Source organism: Loxodonta africana, chromosome 5, assembly GCF_030014295.1.
Source record: "Loxodonta africana isolate mLoxAfr1 chromosome 5, mLoxAfr1.hap2, whole genome shotgun sequence".
NCBI classification, from domain to species: domain Eukaryota; kingdom Metazoa; phylum Chordata; class Mammalia; order Proboscidea; family Elephantidae; genus Loxodonta; species Loxodonta africana.
The window spans coordinates 157,012,546-157,037,654 of record NC_087346.1 but is presented as its reverse complement, the minus strand read 5'-3'; the positions used below and the strand labels follow the sequence as shown (position 1 = coordinate 157,037,654).

The 25,109-nt window shown below is 46.3% G+C and overlaps 1 protein-coding gene across 3 annotated transcripts in view; it reads left to right on the top strand.

Moving 5' to 3' along the window:
- Positions 1–25,109, top strand: part of FAM53A (family with sequence similarity 53 member A) — a 57,673-nt gene that overhangs the window by 1,353 nt on the left and 31,211 nt on the right. The window lies entirely within an intron of this gene.

The window sequence follows — 25,109 nt, the reverse complement described above, 5'->3', positions numbered from 1 at the left end:
TGGGTTGGAACGGCCCGCCTCTCGGTTAGCAGCCACGCGCTCAACCGCTAAGCCTTTTTAGTCAGCAGGTAGGAAGTAATTTTTATCTTAATGTAAGTGCAGCCATGGCTCTTAAGTTTATCCTTCAGTGTGTGAAGCCGGACTCTGGAGGCATCGTATTTCACCCCTGAGTACCTTTACTTTGACTCTAAGCTTTCATAACTTTAAAATGCTTCCTTTTTTTTTTTTTTTTTAATAACTCAAACTTGATTCATTGCTTAGTTGAGTTTCTGATGACCTCTCCTCACTGAGAACTTTCTAGAATAAGTCAGTTTGACTTCACAAATGTGCTCCAGTTTTAGAATATTGGAGTTAAGAAGTTTAACTTGGGCATGTTAATTCTGCTTCTTTAAAAAGCTCAGCTGTCCCCTCACTGTTGAGGGAGCGTGTCCACCATCCAAGTGGGTCGGCGGGCAGGGAAGCCTGGCCTCTCTGAGGATGGTGGAAGGGAGGGACGCTCTCTGAATGGCTTGATTTTGAAGCTTTTGACTCTGATCCCAAAATGGCCACTGGAATTATTTAGAAACAGTAGTGTTTCTTTTAATTGAGTTAGTAATCAATTCAGACATTTGTGCTTCAGGTCTTCATTTTATCCTCCCCACCCCCAGCCCCGCAGGAGTTTCCCAGGTGACAATACCCCTGCCCCCTGCCCCCCTGCCCCCCCGTCCCCCCTGCCCCCCAGATCCTTTGTGCTGTAGGCGGTGGGTGGTGGTGGCAGTTCTGGTCCCCTCCTGTGACTTGATAGACCATTCCCCTCACTGTCCTGTGAACTTAGAACTTGGTTCTGGAGCTTTTGTTCCTCTGGTGAGCTTCGCGATGCCACTCAGAGGGCTTATGTGACCGGGATGGCAGCATGCAGCATGTGGTGTGAACCTGAGATCCCTTTGAGCTGTGTGTATCAGTCAGTTCCACGGAGAGATGGTAACGGGCCTGCCTCCTAGGATGGACCCTTATATTTTCTTATGTTGGATTGAAGGAGCTCTAGTGGCTCAGTGGTTAAACGCTTAGCTGCTAATGGAAAGGTTGATGGTTCGAACCCAGCAGCTGCTCCTCAGGAGAATGATGTCGCAGTTTGCTTCCGTAAAGATTACAGCCTTGGATACTCTATGGGACAGTTCTATTCTGTCTTATAAGATTGGCTGTGAGCTGGAATTGACTCGACGGCAACAGGCTTTTGTTTTTTTTGATATTGAATTGGGGGCCACAGGAAGAAGGGGAACAGTTCTCGTTGCTACTGGAAGTCTTTTAAAACAGAGAAAATGCCACAGTATCCTTTTTTTCAGTGGCTGCACTGGGGTATTTCCTGGGCGTAGAGGCATTTGCTCACAGGCACGTCTGTGCACAGGGAATAGCCGGATGAGGTGGTGCTCATGATGGGGGAGGGGGGCTTATTGGGAGGTAAAAGAACGAAGAGAACACCTGAGTACCTCTTCCTGACATTTCAGGCATTTAAGAACCATGACTTTTCTAGAAAGCAAATTAAAACCCTTTTAGCTTGTTGTGTAGTAATAACTTCTTAAATGAAAATTGACTTTCATATTTCAAGTATTTGTTATAAATGGGCATACTTTAAAAATCTGTGTCAGGGACTGGACCTGGGCACTGTCCTACATCTTATTTAATTTGATACCTCACGGTCTGGTGAAGTGGGTGGTTCTTTCCCAGTTTCCATCAAGGAAACCCAGGCCCAGAGAGGTGAAGTCACTTGCCCAGGAATACACAGCTAGTACATGGGCAAGCTGGAGTTTGATCCTCCATCTTGTGTCCAAAGCTCGGCTTACATCCCTTATCTCATAACAAAATGATTTGATGAAATTTATCCCCTTAAATGTGGAGCACGCTATACTCATGAGTATAGAGGTAATGGTGGTTGTCTCCGTTTTAAAGACATAAAGCTCTTTCTCCATTTTAAGGCACACAGTTTGTTGGTTTGCAAAGATAACATTTCCAAAATAGTTTCTGTGCCCTTTTAAACTAAAGACTCTGCTGTTCAAACCCACTAGTTGTGGGTGTTAATATTAGATGCTTGTTATTTAGGAAAGGTGATTTTTCTTTTCTTTTTTTTACTTTTGTCCTATTTTTGCAAAGGTATTTCTTAGAGACTCTAGAAGTCTTGGAGCCCTGGTGGCACAGTGGTTTAAGAGCTCGGCTGCTAACCAAAAGGTCAGCAGTTGGGATCCGCCAGCCGCTCCTTGGAAACCATATGGGGCAGTTCTGCTCTGTCCTATAGGGTCAGTATGAGCCGGAATGGACTTGACAACAGTGGGTTTGGGTTTTTTGGTTTTCTAAAAGTCTTGCACGTGTTTTATCAATACCACCAGCTTGTGGCACAGATAGAGGGCTTTGTTTTACACTTACCCAGGAATCGCTGATTCTAGCACCTCTATATCCCCTAGAGAAGGAGACGCTGGACCCCTGAAGTGGAGTTGTACCCTAGAGCTATTGATTTGTGGCTTCAGTGAAGGTGATCCAGCGCTGTCGGTGGTCTGAGTCAACTTCACTCATGTGGCTTGTCTTGCGTATGGAGACTTCCTCCACGCCCTTTTTCTTCCTCGGCCTCTGTGTGGTGGAAGAGTCCTAGTTATGACTGGGCTCCAGCAACGTCAGGCCATTTGGCTCCATTCTCTTTCTTAAGTGTGACCGTTGTGGTTACTATGGCAGCATAACAAATTACCTCTGAAATTGGTGGCTTGAAACAACAATAATCAATTATCATCTCATGGTTTCTGGGTTCCTGCAGTGTCTCAGCTGGGTAGGACTTACTTGCTTGAGGTTTCGCGCAGGTTGTTTGGTTGGTGTCCGTGGCAGGAATGTCTCCTTGCAGACGTTCTCATACCTGTGCCTGGTGCCTGGGCTGGGAAGACGTGAACAGCAGGGATTCCTTGGGCCTCTGGTCTCTGTACATGTCTCTGCAGCATGGTGGCTTTGGGGCATGTCCCATAGGAGAGCCAGGCTGCAGTTGTGGAACCTGATTTCATCTTAGAAGTCCCCCAGAGTCCTGGACGTTCCTCTGGTGAGGAGCTAGTCACTAAGATCTGCCCACGTTGAAGGGAGGAAACGAGACACCACCTTTTCAGGGGAGGGAACGCTGCTGGCGCAGTGGCTAAGAGATTGGCTGCTGACCACAAGCTTGATAGTTTGAATCCACCAGCTGCTCCTTGGAAACCCAGCGGGACAGTTCTGCTCTGTCCTGTAGGGTCACTATGAGTCAGAATCGACTCAACGGCAATGGATTTTTCAGGGGAACGATGCCAAAGAATCCGCAGGCTTGTTTTAGAATCTCTCTCTACCTCATGAAAAAAATGAGTGCGTGTTAATAACTGATGTTCAGCCAGGCTGTCTTTGGGTTAAGCAGCATTGTTCAAGTGCCCTTTGAGAGAAAACTAAAAAAAATCTCGGAACCTGGAGTTTGGTGCCATTGTGTTAGCCATGTGGTTATAAATCAGTAGGCATCTCCTTGAATTTGGAGTGTTTACAGTTGAACAGCATTGGTGGACTTGATCGTTTTTGTCTTCTATCAAAACCCATTCCAGGATCCCGATGCCTTTGTGTGGGAAAAGGGAACCACTTTGGTCTTCTGACTGCTGTTTCTAGGACACATTTGTTGACAGCGTGCTCTGCGTGAGGCACCGGGCTGGCTGCCTCGCGCAGATCCTGATTTCATCCGCACAGCCACTTCTTCAGCAGGTACTGGTGTTACCTCTGGTTTCTGGCTTCAGGACCCAGAATCGATGGGGTTAGGGAATTGACCAGAGCCCAGATTTGAACTCAGGTGTCTGAGTCATAGTGAAGAGGGTCTGAGTTGAGTGCCTGGGCCAGTGTCTGCTGGGTACTCGGGAGTCAGAGGGAGCTGCTACTCAGAGGTGACTTTTCCCCTCCTCCCAGGCTGTGGTGCCCCAGAGGCTGGGCATCCATGTGAATTTATTTGTTCTACAAATACTCACTGACTTCCTCCCTGTGTTGGGTAGGCAGCCTGCTGGTGGAGATGCGGGGATGGGGGGATGAGTTCTGTGACTACCAAAGGAGCTGTCTGGGATGGGAGGCACGCTCTGTGTGACCAGTAGGTCACACTGCAACAAGGCCTGCACCAGGAGGCTCTAGGTGGTCTGGCTTGGGGTGATAGGACAGGCTGCGAGAGCTGGGTTTGAAAGGAAGCTTGCCAGGGTCCCAAGCAGGAGGAGGGTTTTCTGGTCATAGGCAGGGTCTGAGGTTGGCAGGCCAGTGAGATGGGGCTCTGGGCCAGGCCGGCTGGGTGTGGCCCTTTGGACTGAGGAGCCAGGTGAGGCTTTCAAACAGTGCGAAGTGGTCAGAGTCCCATCAAAAAACGTTTCTATAGAAAGATTCAGCACACTCTTGTTCTGCTTATTGCCACCGAAATGGTCTTAAAAGGAATAAAAAAGAATAAACCCTCAAGGGCAAGAGACAGGAAAGGACAGCAAACCTGATGGAAAGCAAATACATAAGTGTGACTGTCTTAGAATGGAAACCAGTTGACATGGAGCTGACCCCGACTCCTGGCGCCCCCACGTATTAGAGTAGAACTGTGCTCCGTAGCGTTTTCAATGGCTGATTTATTGGAATTAGATTGGCAGGCCTTTCTTAGGAGGTGCCTCTGGGTGGACTCGAACTGCCAATTTTTTGGTTAGCAGCCGTGTGTGTTAACTGTTCGCACCACCCAGGGAGTAGAAAAGGCAGAAATGTAAGCACCAGTAGGAGAGAAGCAGCAAGAAGCCTCCCCCATCCTGGGATAGGGTCCCAAATGGAGGTAGCAGGCACCTCGGAAAGTGAGGGCGGTAGCTGAAGGCAGAAGGATCGGCTGCTCTCTGATGGAGGTGCTCATCACTATCATCATCTTCATTATTGCCGTTCCCTGTTCCCCAGTGGAACTGGGAGGAGACCCCAGTCTGGGGGTCAGCAGGCAGAGACAGGGGCAGGGCAGGTGCCAGCAGGAAAACGGATCAGGAGGCTTCCCATGCGTCAAGCCCCCAGCAGGAGCGTGGTGGCCTCACCCGTGAAAGGCTGAGCTGCTGTGGGAAGCTGGTGTACGTCCACTGACACTGGGTGGCACCTCCCGCTGGGTCTGCCCAGCCATTCTGAGTGAGACCTGCCAGTCCACAAACCCTACCCCTGCCCACAGAGCTGCTCTGTGTCTCAGGTGTTTGAAATTTTATGATTTGACACGCAAAGGTGTGTGTAAGTTAGGAAGCATGTTGAAAGAACATGAGTTCCCAGCCTCAGAACAGAAGCCCACAGTACTGTGACCAGTGTGGTCCTCCTTGACCCATTCCTCATCAGTCTTGTGTCCAACCAGTATGCTTGATTTTGTGGATTTCTGTCCCTTAAAAAAGAACAAAAATGCACAGGAACTTGAAATGCTTATAGACTCGTAAGATCCCTGGGTGGTGCAAACAATTTGTGCTCGACTACTAACCTAAAGGTTGGCGGTTCGAACCCACCCAGTGGTGCTGTGCAAGAAAGACCTGGTGATTTGCACCCATAAAGATTACAGCCAAGAAAATCCTGTGGAGCACAGTTCTACTCTGTAACATATGGGGTTGCCACCAGTTAGAATTGACAACAACAGTTTCTTTTTTTTTTTGATAGATTCACAGGAAGTTGCAAAGAATAGTAGAGAGTCCCAGGTACCTTTCACCCAGCTTCCCACAATGGTGGTATTTTGCGTAGCTGTAGTACAGTCTCAAAAGTCAGGAAGTTGACTTTGGTATATTACTGTTAACTAGACACCAGACCTTACTCAGTTTCACTGTTTTTTTTACATGCATTCATTCCTCTCCGTGTGTGTGTATTTCCATGGAGATTTATCTCATGTTCAGATTCGTTTAACCACCTCCATAATCAGGACACAGAACTGTTCTATCACCTCAAACAAACTCCCTCTTGCTACCTGTCTTAGTCATCTACTGCTGCTGTAGCAGAAATACCACAAGTGGATGGCTTTAATAAAGAGTTTATTTCTTCACAGTAGAGTAGGCTAAAAGTCCAAATTCAGGGCGTCAGCTCCAGGGGAAGACTTTCTCTCTATACTGTCTCGTCAGTCTTCTCCGGACTAGGAGCTTCTCTGCACAGGGACCCTGGGTCCAAAGGATGCACTCTGCTTTCTTGGTGGTATGAGGTCCCCCCTCTCTGCTCCCTTCCCTTTTCCTTTTATCTCTTGAGAGATAAAAGGTGGTGCAGGGCACACCCTAGGAAAACTCCCTTTACATTGGATCAGGGATGTGACCTGGGTAAGGGTGTTACAATCCCACCCTAATTCTCTTTAACATAAAATTACAAGCACAGAATGGAGGATGACCACACAATACTGGGAATCAATGGCCTAACCGAGTTGACACATATTTTGGGGGGACACAATTCAATCCATGCCACTACCCCTTTATATTCTCCCCTCTCTTCCTTGGCAGCCACTAATCCGTTCTCCATCTCTGTAGGTTTGTCATTTTGAGAATGGTATATCAGTGGAATCATACGGCATGTGACCTTTGGAGGCTGACTTTTTTTTCTGTCAGCACCATGCCCTTGGGAGCCACACAAGTCATCACGTACCTCAGTCGTTTGTCCCTTTTCACTGCTAGGTAGGATTCTGTGTCTCCTGTGCCTTAAAAGAACTCCTTCTCAGCCCCCAATCATAAAAGTCTTAGAGTGTCTCCTAAAAGCCTTCCAGCCTAGCCCTCCATGCCTGAGTATTCTGTACATCCTGAGTGGATGTTTCTGTCTAGGATGGGGCCGGGGCCCCGTTTCCTCCTTCCGCATAGACAGTCATGTCCTGTTCATCTCCTGGCCCTGCTTTGCATGGGGACCCACGGTGCCGCCTGCGTCACTTTGCATTTGCAGACAGGTGCGATTGTTCTGAGTCCGTGTCAGTTCATCTCATCATTTCGTCTCGGCCTGGGCGTTGGTGTCAGTGTGTGTTAATTACCGTAGCTTCATCGCTCTTGCTCCCCCCTCACTCTGGGTATGAATGGAGTCCCAACATGACGGACAGCTGAGACAGTCTTTAGCCTGAAAGCAGAGACCAGAATACCTAGGGAAGACCAAGGGGACTGAGACAATACAGGCACCAGAGAAATCATATTAAAAAACAAACGAAAAGCCCTGTGATAGCCTCCCACCTGACCCTCGGGGGGTGGAGGAGGCCTGTTACTGTGATGCTGAACAGGTTTCAGGGGAGCTTCCAGCCTAAGATGGACTGGGAAGAACACCTGGGGATTTATTTCTGACAATCAGCCAGTGAAAACCCTGTGGATCACAGTGGTCTGGCCTGCAGCCAATCTTGGGCGTGGCACGGGATCGGGCAGCGTTCTGTTCTGTTGGGCGTAGGGTCTCTATGAGTTGGGGACCCACACGATGGCAGCTAACCACAACGGCAGCTAACCACGACAATAGTAACAGCCTTAGAGACAAGAGAGCAAGAAGAAAAGAACTGAAGTTATAAAATGAGCAGCCAGAGACGAGAAGGGAGCCCTCAGAGGTTACACACGTAAGAGTGGAAATAAACATGTTATTGGAAGGATTGGAAAGTGAAGTCAAGGACATAGCCTAGAAAGTAGAACAACAGCTAAAAGAGTTGAAAAATAGGAGGGAAAAGATAGCCAGTTCAGAGAGGGCCAGTCCCAGGGAGCAGGGCATGACATTAGAGGCTGGGGAAAAAGGAGGATGGAAGATAATCAGAAGTAATGCCGGCAGATCTCTGAGAACCGAAGGACTCAGTTTCCAAATCACGTGCCCACTGAGTGAAAGCACAGACGACAAAGCCCCTTCCCAGGGCTCATGTGAATTCTCGGCACTGGGAGAGAAGACCCCAAAAGCGTGGCAGGCGTCAGACGTTGGCTTCTTACAGCAACTGGGAAGAAGACAAGAGTGGTTCCCCCACATCTGCACACCCCTTTCTGGGAAGCTACTGAGAGTGTGTATCTACAAGAGAGACCATGGCGAGGGGTCCTGTAAATGGGATCCCACTCTGGAGCAGGGGGAAGGGCATTATCAAGGCAAGGGAAGGGCGAGGCGCCAGGTGTGACCAGGGAGATGCACTGCAGAGCCCAGCAAGAGGCTGGACGCTGTCCTGGTGTCGTTGACGAAATGAAGCTGCTTCGCAGGAGTTTTGTAGGTGGTTAAGAGTATGGATACTAACCAAAAGGTCAGCAGATTGAATCCACCAGCCACTCCTTCGAAACCCTCTGGGACAGTTCTATTGTGTCCTATAGTGTCTCTATGAGTCGGCATTGACTTGACGGCGATGAGTTTGGGTTTTTTTTTTTTTTTTTTGAGTTGGGGAGTTTAAAAACAAGTCTATTCCAACTCATGGCGATGCCGTGTGTTACAGTGTAGACCTGCTCTGTAGCGTTTTCTTGGCTGTGATCTTTGCAGAAGCAGATTGCAGGCTTTTCCTCTGTGATGCTCCTCGGTGGGTCTGTACCACTAACCTTTGGGTTAGTAGTGGAACACAAACCCTTTGCACCACCCAGGGACCTGTTGGGGAGTTTGGGGGAAAGAATTTGTATCAGGCAGAAATTTTGCGTATTTAAAAAGAAGGAAATTATTCACTTCTGGAGGACAGACTACTGTGTGGCCTAGCCGGGAACACTGTGCTGACGCCATAATGTCAACGATGATCCAGTGGGAATGTGTGTATGGCATTATGGGAGGTTTGGGGTGGGGGAGTTGGTGTGGAGATGTGCTAGAAAGATCTAGAACCTAACCATCCTAAAGGGGGTAGATACTGTGTGAAATGGAGCAATCAAGGAACTGCTGTGTACACACGCTGTTTAGGTGTTGATGTAAGAAAGTACCTGAGTGCAGGGCTGATGGGGCAGAAAGTGCCCCCTTCCTCTCCACAAAACACATAAACACATTTAAAACTGTTGCCAGTACCGGATAAAACATACCTTTACAAATGCTAAATCTGTATGTTAGTAAACTTAAGTTAAAAAACACACAGAAATCCAGACCACTTTGGTGCCTTTAGGAAGGTGGATTCCCAGAGAATGAGACTGACCAGAAAAACCAGCTTAAAGGGATTTTTATTACAGTCCAAGGGGGTAGTAAGTGCCTGGATTTAGGCAGTGCAGAGTGCTCGGTCTTCTATTATTGTTTGTGCATGACCCTCCTGGGGACTCAGAGACACCTTTGTGACTGGAATGTGGTGAGTGCGGGACATGGCATGAGGGAGAAAACAGGTGAAGGGCCAGATCCCCAGAGGCTGGAGCCCAGCATGAGGATTTTGACCTTTGTTCTGCAAGCCATTGAAGGGTGTTTCTGAGGGTCGAAGTGATAGGATCCACATTTTGTTTTAAAGATGCCACCCTCGGGGGCACTGGCTTGAGAGGGGTGCAGAAATGGACAGGAGGGACCACTCAGGCCATTTTGTTGTACAGGCGAGCCATGGCTGGGGCTTGAGCTGAGGGGCAATGGTGGAGGTAGACAGAGAAGGTGGCAAAGAAGAAACTATTTTTGAAGTCGTCAACTAAATTGCTGGTTTGGTTGTAAAGAAGTATCAGAGCCTTTGTAGGCCAGGACAGTGAGTTTGAGTGTGGCTCCTCTCCGGCTGCTTCCTGCTTGTCTTCCTGCCTGGCTTCCGTGTGAGTCCCCTTATCAGGGCTCCTCCAGCAGGCTGCCCTCCGTTACCCCTGGTTTTCTGCTCGCCTCCTCCTTTGAATCTCCACCATCTGTCATCATTTTTGTTTACCTCTTGCCTTTCCCAGCTGGAGTGTGCCCCCTCAGGGCAGAGAGGCTGTCTGTCTCAGCTGCTGACCCAGCTTGGGCTTGGCAAGCAGACCGGCTCTGGTGGCCGTCGAGGAGGGGGCGTGAGCACGTTATACCTTGTGATCAGGGGTACCATCCTGATTGTTTAGTTCTTCAAGGGGGAAACTGGCTGGGGATAGGTTTTATATATAAAAAAAGCATTAGTAACTACCTGAGTCACATGCATTCCTTCCCCTTGACGGAAATGAAAAGGTATACACCTAGGGTCTGATTCTCCTGAGTAGTGCTTCCAATCCCAGTCTGCTTTCTGGTTTCTGAGAGGTAACTGCTGTTGGATCTTGGCACGTTCCCTTCCCCACCATTTCGTGCTTTTCTGTACCATGGAGTGCTTCCTTTGCCTACGTACGCTGCGTTCCTGTAGGTAGCAGGCTGCTTCTGCATATATGGTGTGCTGCTTCCTTATACATGGTGTGCCTCCCCTCTGTATGTAGCGTGCTGCTTCCTCGCACGTGGTGTGTCCCTTCTCTGTACATGGTTTGCTGCTTGCTCGTATGTGGTGTGTCTCGTCTGTGTATGCAGTTTGCTGCTTCCTCGCACGTGGTGTGCCTCTTCTCTGTACATAACGTGCTGCTTCCTTGTACGTGGTGTGTCTCTTCTCTGTATGCGGTGTGCTGCTTCCTCGTACTTGGTGTTACCTCTTCTCTGTACGTAATGTGCTGCTTCCTCGTACGTGGTGTGTCTCTTCTCTGTATTTGGTGTGCTGCTTCCTCGTACGTGATGTGCTTCTTCTTCGTACGTCGTGTGGTCCTCGGTTCTCCCTACGTAGTGTGCTTGTTTTCTGTACATAGTATGTGTCTTCTCCGCTTCTTTTGAAAGGCAGATGGTTTGCTCTGTGCATCCTACTGTGGGTGCTCCCCCCGCCACTCAACAAGGTCTCCTCTGTACACTCTTCGTCAGTCACATATAGACAAAGCACACTTTTTTTTTTTTAAACTTCCATAAGCACAGTATACTAGTCCACATTTTTTATAGCCATTTCCCTATTTAGGGACATACAGATTTTAAAAAGCAAAGATGTCACTTTGAGGTCTAAGGTATGCCTGAACCAAGCTGTGGTGTTTTCAGTTGCTTCGTATGTATGCTGGACAGTGAAATAAGGAAGACAGAAGAAGAATCGATGCCTTTGAATTATGGTGTTGGTGAAGAGTATTGAATATACCATGGACTGCCAGAGGAACGAACATAGCTGTCTTGGAAGAAGTACAACTAGAATGCTTCTTAGAAGCAAAGGTGGAGAGACTTTGTCTCATATACTTTGGACATGTTATCGAGAGGGACCAGTCCCTGGAGAAGGACATCATGCTTGGTGAAGTAGAGGGTCAGGAAAAAAGGAAAACCCTCAATGAGATGTATTGATGCAGTGGCTGCAAAAATGGGCTCAAACATACCAACAACTGTAAAGATGGCACAGGACCGGGCAGTGTTTCGTTCTGTTGTACACAGGGTCACTATGAGTCAGATTCGACTCAATGGCACCTAACAACAACAACAAAGATTTCCCAAATGTTAACACCTTATATAACCACAGTACAGTGAGCAAAATCTGGAAAATAACATTCATACGATACAGTTATTGTTTTGTTAGCTACGGTTGAGTGGGCTCCGAGTCATAGCTACCTTCTGTACAAAAGAATGAAATGTTGCCCAGTCCTTCATCATCCTCACAACTGCCAGTGTGTTCGACTCCATCACTGCCATCCTTGTGCCAGTCCATCTCAGCAGGGATCTCCCTTGCCCTTACAGGCCCCTACCTCAGCAAACATGATGTCCTCCTCCAGCAATTGATCTTTGGTCTTTCCCAATGTCCAGAATGAGAGAGTTGGACCGTGTGCTGTTGTGATCCATAACGTTTTCACTGGCTAATTTTCAGAAGTAGGCCGCCAAGCCTTTCTTCCTAGTCTATCTTAGTTTGGAAGCTCTGCTGAAACCTGTCCACCAGGGGTGACCCCACTGCTATTTGAAATACTGGTGGCATAGCTTCCAGTATCACAGCAACATGCAAGCCACCACAGCATGACAGACTGACAGATGGGGGTGGTATGATGTAGTACTATTATCTAACTTATGGTGCTTACTCAGATTTTGGTAGCTCTCCAATGTCCTCTTACTGGTCTAGGGTCACATGTTACGTTTGGTTGTCCCATGTCTTTAGTCTCCCTCCAATCTGGGATAGTTCCTTAGTCTTCATCTTTTTTGACCTAGACATTCTTGAAGAATTTAAAACTCCTTCCCGTTGAGTTGATTCCGACTCAGAGTGACCCTGTAGACCGAGTAGAACTGCCCCATAGAGTTTCCAAGGCTGTAATCCTTATGGAAGCAGGCTGCCACATCTTTCTCCCGTGGGGCAGCTGGTAGGTTTGAAGGATTCAAACTGCCAACCTTTTGGTTAGAGGCCGAGTGCTTCAACCACGCCACCAGGTACTGGCCAGTTATGTTGTAGAATGTCTCGTAATTTGGGTTTGATGTTTTCTAGCGATTAGATTGAGTTTATGCGTTTTGGCCGGGACCCCCAGGAAGAACGTCTTTTCAGCACATCACATCAGAGGCACACAATGTCGGTTCGTCCGGGCACTCGCCTTGTGAACTTGACCTTTTGCTTGAAGTGGTGTCAGCCAGGTTTCTCCACTATCAGGCTACAATTCCCCCATTGTAAGGAAAAAGTATCTTATAGGGAATGCTTTGAGACTATGTAAACATCGTGTTTCTTGTCATACTTTCACTCAATAATTTTAGCATTCATTTCTTTGATGTTTATTGCCTGAGACAAGTATTATGGGGTGCTTGCCAAATGGTGATTTCTTTTTTTCATTTCCATCGTTCCTTCTCAATTTATTAGTTGGCATTTTGCTGTAAGGAAGAGCTCTCCCTTCTCTCCCATTTATTTATTTTTTCAATTATTTATTTATGTCAGGATGGACTTGGGGATTCTTATTTTATTCTAATGGATTATAACCCATCACTGTCATTACTTACCTTGCTGCTGTTAGGAGCCCTTTTATCGTTCTTTGAGCACTTCCCTACTTTTTGGCAACCTGAGATGTCCGGGCTCATCTTGCCCTTTCTCTCCCCCAGGCCTGGGAGCAGCCATTTCTCTAAGAACTATGTGGCCTTCTTTTCATTTTACTCCTTTTTTAAAAATTGTTATTGAAAATATACACAGCAAAACATACACCAATTCAGTAGTTTCTACGTGTACAATTCAGCGACATTGATTACCTTCTTCCAGTTGTGCAGCCATTCTCACCCTCCTTTTCCAAATTGTTCCTCCCCCATTAACATAAACTCACCACTCTCTAAGCTTCCTGTCTAACTTTTCGAGTTAGTGTTCTCACTTTGGTCCCATACAGATAGTTATTAAAGGAGCGCAGTGCTGAAGGCAGACATTCTTTACTAACTTAGCTAAACTGCTGTTTGGTTTAAGAAGACTTCAGATCATATTTTCAGCTTAAGGTTTAAAGATTATCTCAGGGCAGTAGTTTCAGGGGCTTATCCAGCCTCGGTGGCTCCAAAAAGGCTGGAGTCCATAAGAATTTGAAATTCTGTTTCATATTTCCTCCCCTTTTGATCAGGATTCTTCTATAGAATCTTTGAGCACAATGTTCAGTAACAGTAGCTGGGCACCATCCAGTTCTTCTGGTCTCATGGCAAAGGAGACAGTTGTTGACGGAGGCAATTAGCCACGCAGTCCATTTCCTCCTATTCCTTGGTGGCTCAGTGATTAAGTGCTTGGCTGCTCACCAAAAGGTTGGTGGTTCGAACCCACCACCTGTTCTACAGGAGAAAGATGTGGCAGTGTGCTTCCGTAAAGATGACAGCCTTGGAAACCCAGTGGGGCAGTTCTACTCTGTCCTATAGGGTTGCTGTGAGTTGGAAATGACTTGACGGCAGTGGATTTTTTGATATTCCTGACTCTCCTTCTTTGATGGTCCAGGTGAGTATGTGACCTGCTTTTTAAAATACTGTTGTTATTGTTCTTAGGTGCCATTGAACCTGACTCATAGTGACCCTCCGTACAACAGAATGAAATACTGCCCAGTCTTGCGCCATCCTCACAGTTGTGCTATGTTTGAACCCATTGTTGCAGCCACTGTGTCAGTCCATTTCATCGAGGGTCTTCCTCTTTTTCGCTGACCCTCTACTTTAACACGCATGATGTCCTTCTCCAGGGACTGATCCCTCCTGATAACATGTCCAAAGTATGTGAGATGAAGTCTTGCCATCCTTCTAATGAGCATCCTGGCTGTACTTCTTCCAAGACAGATTTTTTTGTTCTTCTGGCAATCCATGGTATATCCAGTATTCTTCGCCATCACCATAATTCAAGGTATCAGTTCTTCTCGGGTCATCCGTGTTCACTGTCCAGCGTTCACATGCATATGAGGCCATTGAAAACACCATGGTTTGGGTCAGGAGCACCTTAGTCCTTAAACTGACATCTTTACTTTTTAACACTTTAAAGATCTTTTGCAGCAGATTGGCCCAATCCAATGCGTCATTTCATTTCTTGACTGCTGCTTCAATGGGTGTTGATTGTGGATCCAAGTAAAATGAAATCCTTGACAATTTCAGTCTTTTCTCCATTTATCGTGATGTTGCTCATTGGTATGGTTGTGAGGATTTTTGTTTTATGTTGAAGTGTAATCCATACTGAAGGCTGTGGTCTTTGCTCTTCATCAATAAATGCTTCAAGTCTTCTTTACTTTCCGCAGTTAAGGTTGTTTCATCTGCATATTGCAGGTTGTTGAGTCTTCCACCAATCCTGATGCCCTGTTCTTCTTCATAAAGTCCAGGCTTTTAAATTATTTGCTCAGAATACAGATTGAATAAGTGTGATGAAAAGATACAACCCTGACGCACACCTTTCCTGACTTTAAACCACGCAGTATCCCATTGTGTATGTACGACTGCTTCTTGGTCTAAGTACAGATTCTTCATGAGCACAATTAAGTGTTCCGGAATTCCCATTCTTTGTAATATTATCCATAATTTGTTATGATCCACACAGCTGAATGCCTTTGCGTAGTTAATAAAACACACTAAACACTTCTCTGGTATTCTCTGCTTTTAGCCAAGATTCATCTGACGTCAGCAATGATATCCCCGGTTTCAGAGTCTCTTCTGACATTCGTTTTGGTCTTTTCTTTCTTTCCTGTGTTTTTAATGACCTCTTAATTTCTTCACGTATGATATCCTTGCGTGTGATATTAATGATATTGCTCGATAATTTCCGCATTCTGTTGGATCACCTTTCTTTGGAATGGTTACAAATATGAATCTCTTCCAGTTGATTGGCCAACTAGCTGTATCCCAAATTTCTTGGCATAGACAAGTGAGCACTTCCAGCGCTGCATCTGTTTGTTGAAACATCTCAATGGATAGCCCGTCAATTCCTGGAGCCTTCTTTTTCGCCAGTGCCTTTAGTGCAGCTTGGACCTCCTCCTTCGGTACCGTTGGTTCTTGATCATATGCTACCCCCTGAAATGGTTGAATGTCCACCATTTCTCTTTGGTATCCTGATTCTGTGTATTCGTCACATCTTCTTTTGATACTTCTGGATCGTTTAATATTTTCCCCATAGAATTCTTTAGTATTGCAACTCCAGGCTTGAATTTTTTCTTCAGTACTTTCAGTTTGAGAAACGCCGAGCACGTTCTTCCCTTTTTGTTTCTTAACTCCAGGTCTTTGCACATGTCATTATGATCCTTTGTCTTCTTGAGCCACCCTTTTAAATCTTCTGTTCAGGTCTTGCACTTCATCGTTTCTTCCTTGGGCTTTAACTACTGTGCTTGAAGAGCAAGTTTCAGAGTCTCTTCTGACATTCATTTTGGTCTTTTCTTTGTTTCCTGTCTTTTTAATGACCTCTTAATTTCTTCAAGGAGACCTGGTGGCGAAATAGTTAAGAGCTATCCATGGCTGCTGACCAAAAGGCTGGCAGTTCAAATCCACCAGCTGCTCCTTGGAAATCCTATGGGGCAGTTCTGTTCTGTCCTATAGAGTCATTATGACTCAGAATCCACTCGATAGCAGTGGGTTTGTTTTGGAAACCCTGGTGGCATTTCCAAACTTTGGCTGCTAATCAAAACGTCAGTGGTTGGAATCCACCAGGCGCTCCTTGGAAACTCTGTGGGGCAGTTCTACTCTGTCCTATAGCGTCGCTATGAGTCAGAATTGACTCGATGGCAACGGTTTTTTTTTTTTAATTTCTTCATGTGTGATATCCTTGATGGCACTTTACAACTTGTCTGGTCTTCAGTCATTAGTGTTCAACACGTCCAGTCTGTTCTTGTGGTGGTGTCTAAATTCAGACGGGATACACACAAGGTCGTACTTTGGCTCTTGTGGACTTGTTCTAATTTTCTTCACCTTTACCTTGAACTTGCATGTGAGCAATTGATGGTCTATTCCAGAATTGGCCCCTGGCCTTGTTCTGACTTTTGATATTGAGCGTTTCCATTGTCTCTTTCCACAGATGTAGTCGATTTGATTCCTGTGTATTCCATCTGGTGAGGTCCACGTGTGTAGTCCCTTTTATGTTGTTGAAAAACGGTGTTTGTGATGAAGTCATTGGTCTAGCAAAATTCCATCATGCGAGCTCTAGCATCGTTTTTATCACCAGGGCCATATTTTCCAACTACCAATCCTTCTTTGTTTCTAGCACTCGTATTCCAATTGCCAGCAATTATCAGTGCATCTTGATCACATGTGTGGTCAATTTCAGACTGCAGAAGTTGGTAAAAACTTCAATTTCTTCATCTTTGGCCTTAGTGGTTGGTGCGTAAATATGAATAATAGTCATATTAACTGGTCTTCCTTGTAGGCGTATGGATATTATCCTATCACTGACAGTGTTGTACTTCAGGATAGATCTTGAAACGTTCTTTTTGATGAGGAATGTGATGCCCATTTCTCTTCAAGCTGTCCTTCCCAGCATACTAGACCATATGATTGTCTGATTCAAGATGGCCAGTACCACTCTGTTTCAGCTCGCCAATGCCTAGGGTATCAATGTTTATGCGTCCCATTTCATTTTTGATGACTTCCAATTTTCCTAGATTCATACTTTGTACATTATACTTTCTGATTATTAATGGATGTTTGTAGCTGTTCTCATTTTGAGTCATGCCACATCAGCAAATGAAGGCCCTGAAAGCTTGACTCCATCCATGTCATTAAGGTTGACTCTTCTTTGAGGAGGCAGCTCTTCCCTAGTTGTCTTTTGAGTGCCTTCCAACCTGGGGGGGCTCATCTTCCAGTACTATATCATTTAAAAAATTTTTTATTGTGCTTTAAGTGAAAGTTTACAAATCAAGTCAGTCTCTCGTACAGAAATTTTATATATACCTTGTTATATACTTGTAGTTGCTCTCCCCTTAATGAGACAGCACACTCCTTCCCTCCACTCTCTATTTTCATGTCCATTTGGCCAGCTTCTGACCGCCTCTGCCCTCTTATCTCCCAGCCAGACAGGAGATGCTAACATAGTCTCATGTGTCTCTACTTGATCCAAGAAGCTCATTCTTCACCAGTATCTTTTTCTATCCCATAGTCCAGTCCAATCCCTGTCTGAAGAGTTGGCTTTGGGAATGATTCCTGTCCTGGACTAACAGAAGGTCTGGGGACCATGACCTCCGGGGTCCTTCTAGTCTCAGTCAGACCATTAAGCCTGGTCTTTTCACGAGAATTTGAGGTCTGCATCCCACTGCTCTCCTGCTCCCTCAGGGGTTCTCTGTTGTGTTCCCTGTCAGGGCAGTCATCGGTTGTAGCCAGGCACCATCTAGTTCTTCTGGTCTCAGGCTGATGTAGTCTCTGGTTTATGTGGTCCTTTCTGTCTCTTGGGCTCACAATTACCTTGTTTCTTTGGTGTTCTTCATTTTCCTTTGCTCTAGGTAGGTTGAGACCAGTTGATGCATCTTAGATGGCCACTTGCTAGCGTTTAAGACCCCAGACACCACTCTCCAAAGTGAGATGCAGAATGTTATCTTAATAGATTTTATTATGCCAATTGACTTAGATGTCCCCTGAAATCATGGTCCCCAAACCCCTGTCCCTGCTACGCTGGCCTTCAAAGCATTCAGTTTATTCAGGAAACTTCTTTGCTTTTGGTTTAGTCCAATTGTGCTGACCTCTTCTGTATCGTGTGTTGTCTTTCCCTTCACCTAAAATAGTTCTTGTCTACTATCTAATTAGTGAAAACCCCTCTCCCTCCCTCCCTCCCTCCCCACTCTCGTAACCATCAAAGGATATTTTCTTCTTTGTTTAAACTGTTTTTCGAGTTCTTATAATAGTGATCTCATACAATATTTGTTCTTTTGCAACTGACTAATTTCACTCAGAAAAATGCCTTCCAGATTCCTGCATGTTATGAAATGTTTCACAGATTCATCATTGTTCTTTATTGATGCGTGGTATTCCATTGTGTGAATATACCATAATTTATTTATCCATTCATCTGTTGATAGGCACCTTGGTTGCTTCCATCTTTTTGCTGTTGTAAACAGTGCTGCAGTGAACATGGGTGTGCATATATCTGTTGGTGTAAAGGCTTTTACTTCTCTAGGATATATTCCAAGGAGTCAGATTGCTGGATCATACTGTAGCTCTATCTCTAGTTTTTTAAGGAAGCACTAAATCGATTTCCATAGTGGTTGTACCATTTTACATTCCCACCAGGTGTGTATAAGTGTTCCAATCTCTCCACAACCTCTCTAACCTTTATTATTTTGTGTTTTTTGGATTAATGCCAGCCTTGTTGGAGTGAGATGGAATCTCATTGTAGTTTTGATTTGCATTTCTCTAATGGCTAATGATCGTGAGCATTTCCTCATACATCTGCTAGCTACCTGAATGTCTTCTTTAGTGAAGTGTCTATTCATATCTTTTGGCCATTTTTTAATTGGGTTATTTGTCTTTTTGTAGTTGAGTTTTTGCAGTATCACGTAGATTTTAGAGATCAGACACTGATCGGAAGTGTCATAGCTAAAAACTTTTTCCCAGTCTGTAGGTTATCTTTGTACTCTTTTGGTGAAGTCTTTGGATGAGCATAGGTGTTTGATTTTCGGGAGCTCCCCGTTATCTAGTTTCTCTTCTGCATTGTCAGTAACGTTTTGTATAATGTTTATGCCATGTATTAGGGCTCCTAGCGTTGTCCCTAATTTTTCTTCCATGATCTTTATCGTTTTAGATTTTACATTTAGGTCTTTAATCCATTTTGAGTTTGTTTTTGTGCATGGTGTGAGGTATGGGTCATGTTTCATTTTTTTGCAGATGGATATCCAGTTATACCAGCACCGTTTGTTAAAAAGACTGTCTTTTCCCCATTTAACTGACTTTGGGCCTTTGTCAAATATCAGCTGCTCATTTGTGGACGGATTTATGTCTGGATTCTCAATTCTGTTCCATTGGTCCATGTATCTGTTGTTGTACCAGTACCAGGCTGTTTTTACTACTGCAGCGGTATAACAGGTTCTAAAATCAGGTGCAGTGAGGCCTCCCACTTTGTTCTTTTTCAGTAATGCTTTACTTATCCGGGGCCTCTTTCCCGTCCATGTGAGGTTGGTGATTTGTTTCTCCAACTCTTTAAAAAATGTCGCTGGAATTTGGATCGGAATTGCATTGTATCTATAGATGGCTTTTGGTAGAATAGACATTTTTACAATGTTAAGTCTTTCTGTCCATGAGGAAGGTATGTTTTTCCACTTATGTAGGTCTCTTTTGGTTTCTTGCAGTAGTGTCTTGTAGTTTTCTTTGTATAGGTCTTTTACTTCTCTGGTTAGATTTATTCCTAAGTATTTTATTGTCTTGGGGGCTACTGTAAATGGTATTGATTTGGTGATTTCTTCTCCAATGTTCTTTTTGTTGGTGTAGAGGAATCCCACTGATTTTTGTGTGTTTATCTTGTACCCTGATACTCTGCTGAACTCTTCTATTAGTTTCAGTAGTTTTTTGAGGATTCCTTAGGGTTTTCTGTGTATAAGATCATGTTGTCTGCAAATACAGATACTTTTACTTCTCCTTTATCAATCTGGATGCCCTTTATTTCTTTATCTAGCCTAATTGCTCTGGCTAGGACCTCCAGCGCTATGTTGAATAAGAGTGGTGATAAAGGGCATCCTTGTCTGATTCCCAATCTCAAGGGGAATTTAAATAATTTTTAATAAAATAAAGTTTACTGTGGCTGGTGTAGCCTTTCTTGGGAACGTGTGTGTGCATGCTGTGTGCTCCCAGGTTTTTGACAGCCAAGGTGTGAGGGGGATGGTACATAGTGATGGAGCAGAGCCCCCGAGTGGTCCCGAGGAGCAAGAAACCTGCCCTTTGCCCTCCGTTAGGAACTAGCTGCTGTGATGCAGTGGACCCATGGCCGGATGTCAAAAGTTGGTGGGATTAGTGGAAAACAGGCTGGGGCTGAATGAGGGCTGCACTGGCCTGTTGGGGTGCAGTTCTAAGTTGGGGCTGTGGGGAATTTGAGTGTAGTGACCACAAGAACTGTACCTTGTTGAGGACAACATTCTGTGCCAGCTGGTCCACCCAGCTGATGCCCGACCGGTGGGGGCCTGATGTGATGTGGTTGGCTGTGAGTAGGGCTCTTTGGTTTGAAAACGTATTGAAGCATCCACTCCCAGCAGGCAGATGTCTCTTCTGGGAGATATGGCTTCCTGTCCAGGCTCTTGGGCCTCTGGAGGGTGGAGCAGCCAAAGTATCCATGCCATGTATATGCTGTACAGATGCAGTGTCTCATTTAGTTGGCTTTGGGTGAGTTCCATGCACGTATGGTGTGTATCTACTCCTCTGTACCATCAACCACTGTTGTCATTTCGTCAGTAGCCTCAGAGTAGACAAGAGCCAGCTGCCCAGTCATCTTGACACAGATGGATGGGCGCCGTCAACATGTGGGATGGCCTGATCCTGATTCTCCTCATGTTGCCGCACATGGTGAAGGCTTTGTAGTGGCTGTCAGCACAGCCCTGGCTCAGTGTCGGTGGCATGGTCACCACAGCCTGGCTCAGCATTGGCGGCATGGTCACCACAGCCTGGCTCAGCATCGGTGGCATGTTCACCACAGCCCAGGCTCAGTATGAGCGGCATGGTCACCGCACCCCAGGCTCAGTGTCGGCAATGTGGTCACTGTAGATGGGCTCAGCATTGGCAGAGTGGTCACCACAGCCTGGGCTCAGTGTCATTGGTGTGGTCATCACAGCCCAGGTTCTGCGTTGGTGGCATGGTGGGTTCAGTGGCAGTGGCATGGTCTCCATGGCTCGGGCTCAACGTTGGCCACGTGGCCACCACAGCCTGGGCTTTGCGTCGGCGGTGTGGTCTCCACAGCCTGGGCTCACCGTTGGCGGCGTGGTCACCACGGCTTGGGCTCAGTGTTGGCGGCATGGTCACCACGGCTTGGGCTCAGTGTTGGGAGCCTGGTGGCATCCCTGCGAGACTGTGCTCTGGCTGATGCACCATACTTTATGCCCTCCGGTGTGGCCAGGGGACTTTTTCACAGGGTCACTGTGGGCAGAGGACAGACTTGGCCAACAGCTGTCTGCATGTTCACGGTGGCATCATCGTGGGTCAGAACGTGTGAGATGACCTCTCTGAAGGTTGAGATTTGAGTGATGGTGAGGGATGATATCCCTTAGTCCCCAGAGGTGCTGGTTATAGCCCAGGGCCTTACACTGACCCTGCCCCAGGCAAATCTGTCCCTCGCTGAGTTCTTTCTCTTTTCTGATTGCTTCGGCTAAATAGTCCAGTGCAGGATTTGATGGTAGTGCTGTGCCGATAGAGGGTATCTTTGTTCTGCTCCCCTCTGTTTGCTAGAACGCCTCCAGTATTTCCCCATTTGGTAAGATGCGCTGGCTTTTGGGCTGCATGGTTTAAAGCTACATGTTGTGGAAGTTTCTACTGATTCCTATTGAGAGCACGTGTATACACACACGCACACACACATACACACATACACTCACACCTATGTATATATCTGCACAGTCAGATGGTGTCTTAGGCTGGGTTCTCTAGAGAAGCAAAGCCAGTAAAGTGTATAAATATATAGAGAGAGAGATTTATATCAAGGAAACAGCTCACGCAGTTGTAGAGGCTGGAACATCCCAAACCCGTGGATCAGGATAGAGGCTTCTCCCAATTCACACGGCCACAGAAGCTGATGGACCGAAGATCGGCAGGTCGGAGAACAGAGCTCCAGCTTACAGGCTGTGAAGGTCAACAGATCCCAAGATTGGCAGGCAAGACTGCAGGGTTTCTCTGGAGTCACGTAGCTGCAGGGACTGGTGAACCCAAGATTGGCAGATCGGGGAGCAGGACTCTTGCTCACGGGCTGTGAAGATAGACAAATCCCAAGATCGACAGTAAGCTGCTAGCTCAGGTCCTAAGAGCTGGAGGTCAGACGAGACGGATGCTGGATGCAGAACAAGCCAAAAGCCTTGGCAAGGCAAGCAGAAAGGAAGTAGGCGGCGGAGGGCACAGAGATGAAGGCTGAGGGGGGTGGTGAGCTGCCACAGGCCCTGCCCCCACTGATACCACTCAGCAGATTCCATCATGGGAGTGATCACGTATCAGATTTCAACAGGAAGTGATCACAAGATTATACAGCTGCCAAAACTCTGAGAATCATGGCCAAACCAAGTTGACACATAGTCTTAACCATCACAGATAGTATATATAAATTTTTTATTAATTGGCTTTATTTTTTAGAGCAGTTTTAGGTGTATAGAAAAATTGAACAGAAAGTACTGAGAGTTCTATATACCCACCTCTCCCCCTCCCATAGTTTCCTCTTTTGTTAACATCTTGAATTCCTGTGGTGCATTTGTTACAATGGATGAGCCAATATTGATACATTTTTATTAACTAAAGTCCATAGTTTACACTGGGGTTCTGTCTTAGCTATTGCTGCTTTAACAGAAATTCCACAAATGGATGGCTTTAACAAACAAGTTTATTCTCTCACAGTCTAGGAAGCTAGAAGTCTAAATTCAGGACACCAGCTCCCAGGGAATGTTTTCTTTCTCTGTCAGTTCTGGGGGAAGGTCCTTGTCATCAATCTTTCCCTTGGTCTAGGAGTTTCTCAATGCAGGGACCCCAGGTCCAAAGGACACACTCTTCTCCTGGCACTATTTTCTTGGTGGTATGAAGTTCTCCCGTCTCTCTGCTTGCTTCTCTCTTTTATATCTCAGAAGAGATTGACTCAAGATACAGCCTAATCCTGTAGATTGAGTCCTGCCTCATTAACATAACTACATCTAATCCTGCCTCGTTAATATCATAGAGGTTAGGATTTATAATACACAGGATAATTCCATTAGATTACAAAATGGTGGATAACCACACAATACTGGAAATCATGGCCTAGCCAAGTTGACACATTTTTGGGGGACACAGTTCAATCCATGACATTCTGCCCTTTGGCCCCCCAAAATTCATGTCTGTGCCACATGTCAAACACATTCACCCCATCATATCATCCCAAAAGTTCATTCAACTCCAAGTCCAAAATGTCCTGGGGCAAAATTCCTCTTTTCATCTGTGAAATCTAGAATCCAAGTTGTCTGCTTCCAGAGTACAGTGATGGGACAGCCACAAGCTAGACATTTGCATTACAAATGGGAGAAATTGGAGGGAAAGAAGGGATAACAGGCACCAAACAAGTCGGCAGGCACATTACATTAGCTCCCAAGGCTTGAAAATAATCCTCTGTTTTGAGACCATTTAGGCAATGGCCATGCCCTCCAGGCTCTAGGCGTTGGCCACACTCTCCAGTTTCTGGGTGGAGGCCCCTTGGCCTTAGGCTTCACCCCCATCCTCCAGGTCCACTGGAACAGCAACTCTCTTCCCTCACATTTGGGCGACCCCCATTCTAGTCCAACCAGTGGCCACCCTGCCCCCTCATCCCTTGCAGGCCCCATTCTTCTGCCCCTTGGGCATGGCAGGCCTTCCCCTTCAGCTTTGGACAGCGGATCTGGCCCTATCCCGTGAAAGTCAGCCCCACACTCCAGAACCGAGGTGGTGAAGGTCTGACTCTTTAAAACCTAGGAGCCTGTGGCCCCACCCCTTGAAACCCCAGAAGCCATGACTCCACTCTGAGACCCCAGAAGTCCTGGCCCAACCCTTTGAGGCCGAGGCAGCTCTGTTTCCTGTGTTCCCTGTCTCTTCAGCTTCTGCTTCCTGATTCCTTGTCCTCTTGGCCCCTCAGGCCCCTAGGCTGATCCAGCATCTGCCCTGCTTGGCAAGTGTTCCAAAGCTCTTTGGCTCTATCGAAAAGTGCCTGGAGGCATCTCACTCCATCAGTAAACCTTGTCCAGTGAGCACTCAGCTCACTCGCGCTGAGGGTCGGCAAGCCCAGCTCCACTGATGAATACTCGGAGGCACCCCACTCCTCCAGGAAGCCTCTTGCGCAAGGACACTCAGCTCTCCTGCTCCATGGGTTGGCTCCTGCACTGCCTCAGGCCGGTCTCCTGGGTCTGCTGCTGCTGTTCCTTTGCTGCTGCTTCTTGCCTCTGAACCAACTCTGTTGTTACAGCTCTCCTCACTTCCTTTTGAGCCCTTACCAGAATTGTCTTTGACATCCATGATTCCACCAAGAATCTCTTCAAGGCAATCTAGGATTTTACTGTTAGGCAGTTTAAAACTCTTACAGTCTCTATACTCATTCACAGTTTCAAAACCACTTTTACATTTTAGGTACCTCTTAGAGCAGAACCCCACTCTCGGTACCAAATTTGTCTTAGCTGTCTAATACTGCTGTAACAGAAATACCAAAAATGGATGGCTTTTTTTTTTTTTTAATAGAAATTTATTGTCTCTTAGTCCAGTAAGCTAGAAGTCCTAATTCAGGGCACCAGCTCCAGGAGCAGACCTTCTGTCTCTGTTGGTTCTTGGGGAAGGTCCTTGTCATCAATCTTCCCCTCGTTTAGGAGCTTCTCAGCTCAAGGACCCCAGGTTCAAAAGATGCACTCTGCCCCCGGCACTTCTTTCTTGGTGGCATGAGGTCCCTCTCCTCTCTACTTAGATCTCTCTTTTATATCTCAAAAGGGATTGACTCAAGATACAACCTAATCCTGTAGATTGAGTCCTGCCTCATTAACAATTGCCTCTAATCCTGCCTCATTAACATCATAGAGGTTAGGATTTACAACACAGAGGATAATCCCATCAGATCACAAAAGGTTGGACAACCACATAACACTAGGAATCACGGCCTAGCCAAGTTAATATGCGTTTTGGGGGGGACGCAATTCAGTCCCTAACAGGCTCACTGTTAGTGTTGGGTTTTGACAGACGATAATGTC